Genomic DNA, 7427 nt, shown 5'->3' on the forward strand with positions numbered 1-7427 from the left:
GGCATTGGATGTCAGGTGATGGGCGGCTGCGGCCCTGGGCATCCAGCCAGTCATTCTTCCTTTACCTGGCCCTTAGCATGGGAGGGAGGAGGAGGGAGGGAAGCCCCTTCCAGGGTGCCCTGACCCTATCCATCAGCACTGGCCCCCTTCTCCTGGGCTGCCTCAGGGAAGCTGACAGGCGGCAGCTGGCCCAGGCCCGATGAGTGAGGGGAGCTGCCCCCCCCCCCGGGGCTATCTCTCTAGCCCCACATTGACCCTCTGCATCCCAGATCTCACTGGGCTCTGAGCCTTTTCAGGCCTTCCCATACTGTTGGCTGCACCCATGAGGAAGGACCCCAGCTGTCAAGAGAAATACCCAGGCTCCCCAGCGTGGGGAAGAGGGCCCAAGGAGCTCAGCCAAGGCCAAGGAGGCTCTGGGGGCTCCAGTCTCAGGACACTGGGGTGGGGGGAGGGGGGGCAGTCCCCTTCCAGACTGGACATCTAGCGTCCTAGGGGAGGAGCTAGGTCCTGGAGCCTGTGGAGGTGGGGCAGCGCCTGGAGGAATGAGCCCTGGGCCCAGGAGCTGGGATTACTCTTCCCCACCCCATCCCTGGACCCCAGGGAGATACCAGCCCAGGCCCCATGCAGACCTGATGATCCAGAGCAGGAGCCAGAGGTCTGCTTGTCTTCTCCCTCCCAAACATTTGGCTCCAGGGGGGTAGGGGGTACAGGGTGAGGAAGGAGGGGAGAGAGGAGGCAAACACTGAACAATTGCCCAGGGAACAAGTCCCTGAACCCACAACAACAAGATGCTCACCAGTAACCACAAACTCCCATCAATCCCAGAGCAGAGGGGGGCGGGGAAGGAGGAAGAGAAGGTGTAGAGTAGAGGAAGGGGAAGAAGAGGAAGAAGAAGGGGGAAAGAGGAGGGGGAAGAGGAGGAAGAGGAAGGGAGAGTGGACGATGGTGCCCCCTCCTCCCGGGTCCTTGCTTTCTCTCCTTTCTCTTCCTTCCTTCTTCTTCCTGCCTTTTGTCTCTCTCCCCTCTCTGTTTTCAGGTCTCTGTCATTTCTCCTCTGTCCCTCTCAGTGACTGTGTCTCCTCAGCCTCTTCTCCCTCCTCGTTAGTCTCTGTCTCTCTTCTCTTTGTCTCTCTCTGTCTCAGTGTCTGTCTGCCTGTGTCTGTCTGTCTGTCTGTCTCTCTCTGTCTCTGTCTCTCTCTGTTTCTATCTCTCTCTCTCCCTGTCTCTATCTCTGTCTCTCTCTGTCTCTGTCTCTCTCTCTGTCTCTCTCTCTTTCTTTGTCTTTCTCTGTCTCTCTTTCTTTGTCTTTCTCTGTCTCTGTCTCTCTGTTTCTCTCTCTGTCTCTCTCTCTCTCTCTCAGCATAGTGCCCCTACCCCCACCATCCCCTGCCTCTGGAACCCTACAGAGATACTTCAGGACCACTCAGTCACTTGCCCTCATTAAACTTCACATTCCCTAGCCAAGCCCAGCCCAGGCCAGCCCATAGTTTGGTTTTCCTTCCTCCCACACTCCCTCCACGACTCATCCGGGAAGGGAAGGGATGAGAAAAGCAGCCACAACCACAGATGGGAGCAGGTCAGCCAGAGTCGGAGGAGGAGAGGCCACACAGGAGGCTCAGAAGAGAGGGCCCCACCCTCTGGCCCCCAGCCCCCAACCCAGGCACTTTCCCCACCCCCATTCCCAGCTCCCAGGCTTCACTAAGTGCAGGAGCGTGGGGCTGTGGCTCCCCCCTCCCCACCTCCACCACCATCCCCCGGGCCTGGCTCTGGCCCCAGGCAGCCCCCAGCTGGGGGCGGGGGGAACTCGACTCCTCTGAGAGTCCCAGCCAGGAGTCTAAGCTCCAGCCTATGGCTCAGTTGGCAAGAGCAGCCGCCCAACTTGGCTTAAAGGAATTCCCTTGAAAATCCATCCAGGCTGCTCAAGACTCCCAACACTTGGCAGAGAGCAGAGCTCGAACTGTTGACTTGTAATCCTCTGAGCTCCCCACCCCCATCCATACCAGGTTTTTCCTTGGAGGTGGGGAGGGGGAGAAAGAGAGACAGAGACACACAGAGAGAGACAAAAAGACAGAGAGAGACAGAAACAGAGAGAGAGAGAGAGAGAGAGAGAGAGAGAGAGAGAGAGAGAGAGAAGAAGAAGAAGAAGAAGAAGAAGAAGAAGAAGAAGAAGAAGAAGAAGAAGAAGGAGAAGAAGGAGAAGAAGAAGAAGGAGAAGAAGGAGAAGAAGAAGAAAGGCAGAGAGGGGGGAGGGCGGAGGGAGGAAAGAAGGAAGGGAGAGAGGAGGGAGGAAGGAAGAAAGGAGGGAAAGAGGGAGTGCCAAGAGATGGAGACAGAGAGGCTTTTCTTATGCCATTAAATTATTTCAGGACACTCCAGAGGAAATCTTGTCCTCTTGCCACCTGGAAGCTGCAGGGCTTTCCCAGACCTTATCTCTCGGACCCTTACAAATGCGTTTGCAGACAGAGTCCCTTCCCCAGAGCGCTGCCCACCTCCTTTGCAGGCTGCTTTTCCTTTCTTTTCCCTTCTTTCAGTTACTCCCCTTGTGAGTCTTTTTTAATTTCCACCTTGCCCAAGTCATTAGCTACTGCCCCTCCGGGACACTCCATGTGCCACCTCCAGCCTGGGCACAGACTGTCCCCTCAGTCTGGGATGCCATCTCACCCCCCTCGCTACTCTCACCTCCTCTCAACCCCTCTTACCCCCTCTTAACCCCCTTCATCTCCTCACCCCCTTACCTCCTCTCACCTCCCCCTCATCTCCTCTCACTCCCTCTCACCTCCCCTTAGATTCCTTCCCAGCACAGTTCTGGAGGTACCAGTAGCTCAGGCTCTTCCTGATGCCATCTCCCACCCCCCAGCACTTTCTGCCCCCTGAAGTCACCTTGTATTCTTTTGTATAAGCTTCAGGAAAACTTAACTGCAGAGTGGGGTTTTCCCCTGGCCTGACATCAGTGCCTTGATGGTTCCTTTTTGTCTTTGTACCCCTGCAGGTAGCACAGGCCCTGGCACATAGTGGGGGCTTCAGTTGCATCGGGCATTCAGGTGGGGATATCAAAGGATCAAAACAAGAATCCAGTGAAACAAAAATTTTTAATGAGTTTTTATCTGGGAAAAAAAAAACAAAAAGACAAAACAAGAATGCAGTTTCTCCAACCTCAGCACTTGGCCATATACCTTCCAGAAAGAAAATGAAGAAACCCCCCTCTGGGGAGCCCCAGGAGGAAGAGGAGAAGGGGCCCTTGTGTTCTTTCCCACTGTATTCTGGAGCAGGCTTGCCAAGGTCCAACATGTGGAAAAATAGGACACCTCTGCACACAGTTAGTCAATCAGCATTGATTAAGTGCCTGCCACCTCAGTAGGTTATTGCAAAGGTCCAGGCTTGAGGTGAGAGGGGCCTGAATGAAGGTGAGGGCAGGGTCTGAGGAGAGGAGGGGACATACTGGGGAGATGGGACAGAGGTAGAGTAGTCAGGCCTTGGCACCAGATTGGATGTGGGGTGTGAGAGGAAGGAGATAGAATTAGGAGCCTGAGGCACTGGGAAGACCGCAGGGTCCTCAACAATAAAGGGGATGTTGTAAAGAGGAGAGGCTTGGGAGAAAAGATACTGAATTTGGTTCTGGCCCTACTGAGTTTAAGAAGTCTACTGTTAGAATGAAATAAACAAACCAGGCTTCATCCAGATGAGAGATTTAGTCAGCAGGGCAGACAATTGCAAAATAAATCGGGTCCCAGGCCCTCAGGAGCACAAGAGGCCCCATACCCTGGCTTCTATACGGTTGATACACACTTTGGAGGGAGTGCTGAACAGGAAGCAAGGGTTAAACCACCAGGTTTCTTATTGGCAGAAGGGATCAGGAGACACTAAGGTGAAGGGTAGGGGGTATTCTTGTGGCCAGATGTGTTGGGTGGGGGGTGGGAATTGTGCATTCTCCAGATTCAGGTGACTTACATGGAGTTGAAACTTAACTTCACAAAACAGAGTCACTTAGGCTATTTTTAGTGTAACACCACAGGACATCAAGTTTGTAGTTGGAGACATGAGTCTGGGGGTCAGCAAAGGAGCTGGACAAAGAGCAATGGTCGGGACCCAGACCTGGGGACCTTGAGATATAGGATCAGGAAGGCCCTTGAAGATCACATGGGCAGCCCAACCAAGGCAATGGAGATGAAATTGTCCTCCAAATCTGTAAACTGAGGGTGGAGAGAATTACCCAGCTTTACTCTTCTGCAGGCATAAGGAAATCACAAATTGCCACAAATTGGCAATAGCCTCCAAGGGAGGCCAAAGTACATCGAGGTCCCATAATTCCTGTGAAATTGGGCCCCTTCTCTCCCCTTCCAAAGTCATCCCAAGGCCTGAAGCTCAGCACTTCCCTCGGGGACTGTTATAACAGCCTCTGAACGTGGTTCTTCCTGACTCGGGCTCTCATCTCTCCACCTTGTCCTCCACACAGGTCACTAACACCCTTGTCAGTAGTCCTCTGGGATCAGATACAGCCTCCTCAGCTTGGTGGTGACACCCTGTTCTAGCTGAGTTTCCATTACCCCTTCTCACATATCCAATGTTTCAGCCAAACAATATTCTTCACCATCCCCCCTACATAACATCTCCCATTTCTCTGCCTTTGCATGGAATGTCTCTGTCCCATCTCTCCTCAAGAATCCCTGCTTTCCTTTAAGGCTCAACTCATGGGTCACCACCTACAGGGAATCTTTCTGGATCTCCCCAGTTCTCATTGCCCTCCCCCCTGAAACGAGTTGGTTTTCATTTTTATGTATTTGATGTTTACTTATTGGTAGGCATCCCCACTCCCAGTAGAATTCAAGCTCCTTATGGGCAAAGAATGCTTTCAGTTCTGTATTTGGGTCTTTTACATAAGAGGTGCTTAATAAATGTCTGTGAGGTAAATGAATGAATGAGTGAGTGAGTGACCTGAGCCCTATGGATCCAGACTCCACCAGGTGCTTAATAAATGTCTGGGGATGAATGAATGAATGTGTGAGTGAAGGAATGAATGAGTGAGTGAGTGAGTGACCTGATCCCTGAGGATCCAGACTCCATCAGGGGGTTAATTAAGAGCCAGCACAAAAGGTACAAGGTAGCAAAAGAGATACAAAATCTTGTCCAAGTAACAGACTTTCTTGAACATTAGAACAGAACAAATAGAAGCTAATTACTCCTTGAGACAAGAAAATACAGAGAGATGTGAGTAAGATGATGCGATATCTACCCAACAGTCAAGTCCATGAACATTTATTAAGCACCTACTGTATGCCAGACACTGTGCCAAGTGCTGGGGCTACAAAAAGAGGCTAAAGACACTCCCTGCCTTCAAGGAGCTCCCAGTCTAATGAGGGAGATAACATGCAAATAGCCATGTACAAAGCAAGCTACACATAGGATCAACAAGAAATAATTAACAGGGAGAAGCATTAGAATTCAGAGGGATTGGGAAAGGCTTCCTCTGGAAGGTGGGATTTTAGCTGGGATTTGAGGGAAGCCGGCAGATGGACATGAAGAGGGACACCCTTCCAGGGATAGGGGATGGCCAGAGAAAATGCTCAGAACAAAGAGATGGCTCGTACAACAGCCATTAAGTGTTGGGGAGAAAGATGTGAGAAGACTGGAAAGGTGGGAGGAGACTAGGTTATGAAGGCCTTGAACGCCACACATAGTATTTTGTTTTTGAGTAGGGGAGTGTCGTGATTGGACGGGCGCTTCAGGAGAACCACTTCAGTGAATGACTGGAGGATGGACTGGAGGGAAAAGAGACTTGAAGCAGGCAGACCCCCCACACCCCAGTAGCTATTGCAGTAGTCCAGGTGCGAGGTGATAAGGGTCTCACTAGAGCGGGGGCATTGTCAGAGGAGAGAAGGGGGCATGTTTGAGAGATGTTGCAAAGGTGAAATCGACAGGCCTTGGCACCATATTGGATATAAGGGGTAAGAGAGAGTGAGGAGTCCAGGATGACTCCTAGGTTGGGAGCCTGGGAGACTGGAAGGAGGATGTTGCCCTCAATAGTATAAGGGAAGGTAGAAAGTGAGGAGGGTTTAGAGGAAAGAGAATGAGTTCACTGTTGGACTCGATGTTAAATTTCAGATGTTTACTGGACATCTATTTCAAGATGTCTGAAAAGCATCTGAAAGGGTGGTGCAAGATTGGAGGTCAACAGAGGTTAGAGCAGGAAAGGTAGACCTGAGAATCATCAGCATAGAGATGGTCATTAAATCCATGGGAGCTTTTGAGATTACCCCGTGAAACAGTGTAGAGGGAGAAGAGAAGACAGCTGAGAAGAGAATCCTGAGGGACACCTACAGTTAGAAGAAGTGATCTGAATGAGAATTCAATGAAAGACAGAGAAGGAACAGAGAGAGAAGAGAAGAAGAAAGAGCGGTATCACAAAAACTTCAAGAGAAGAGAGTAGCAAGGAGAAAAGGATGATCAACAGTATCAAGGCTGTGGGGAGATCAAGATGGGTGAGGACTGAAAAAAGGCCGTTGGCTTGCTGGCTAAGATGTCATTGGTACCTTTGAAGAGAGTGGTTTGGATGGGATGATGAGTTCTGCAGCCAGATTGTAACAGGTTAAGAAGAGAGTGAGAAGAAAGAAAGTGGAAGCATTGTAGACACAGCCTTTTTTGAGTTCAGCTACAAAAGGCTGAAGAGATTTAGGATGATGGTGGAAATGGAAGGATTAAGTAAAAGTTTTTCAGCATGGGGGAGACATAGACACATTTGTGGGCAGTAGGCAAGGAGCCAGCCAAAAAGGAGAGATTGAAGATAAATGAAAGGGGATGACAGGGGGGCAATATGTTGGAGGAGATGGGCTAGAATGGCATTGCTTGTGCAGATAGAGAGTTTAGCCTTGGTAAGGCCACCTCATTATGTAAGATGGGGTGAAGAAGGAGAGAGGGGCAGAAGGCACCAGAATGATGGGAGATGAGGAAGAGGAGAGAAGGGGGAGCTCATGGATAATAACCTCAATTTGTTTTGGTAAAATATGAGGCAAGAGTCTCAGCTGAGAGAAGAGGGGGAGGAGAGCCATTGGAGGTTTGAGGATGGATGAAAAGGTTTGGAAGAGCCATGGTGGAGAGTGGGAGAATGAGTTGATAAGGCAGGTAGAGTAGGATTGCCTGGCAGCAGCAGAGACCTGGCTGGAGTCATGTAACATAAATCTGTAGAGAACCTTGTCAGAGAGGTTGTGTGAGATTTCTCCACCTTCATTCAGCAGCACTTGTGCCTATATAGGAGTGAAGGTGATCAATGGTGGGAGTGACCCAAGCCTGAGGCTTGGTCGAGCGTAGTCAAAAATATGATGAGAGAGGGGGCCAGGGATTCAAGAGGAGATAATGTAGAGCTGAAACACAAGCCAAGGGAGAGGCGAAAAGCCAATCATTATGGTCAGATGTTGGGATCTCAGAATTCTAGA

The sequence above is a fragment of the Trichosurus vulpecula genome, chromosome 4 (assembly GCF_011100635.1).
Source record: "Trichosurus vulpecula isolate mTriVul1 chromosome 4, mTriVul1.pri, whole genome shotgun sequence".
Taxonomy (NCBI): Eukaryota; Metazoa; Chordata; class Mammalia; order Diprotodontia; family Phalangeridae; genus Trichosurus; species Trichosurus vulpecula.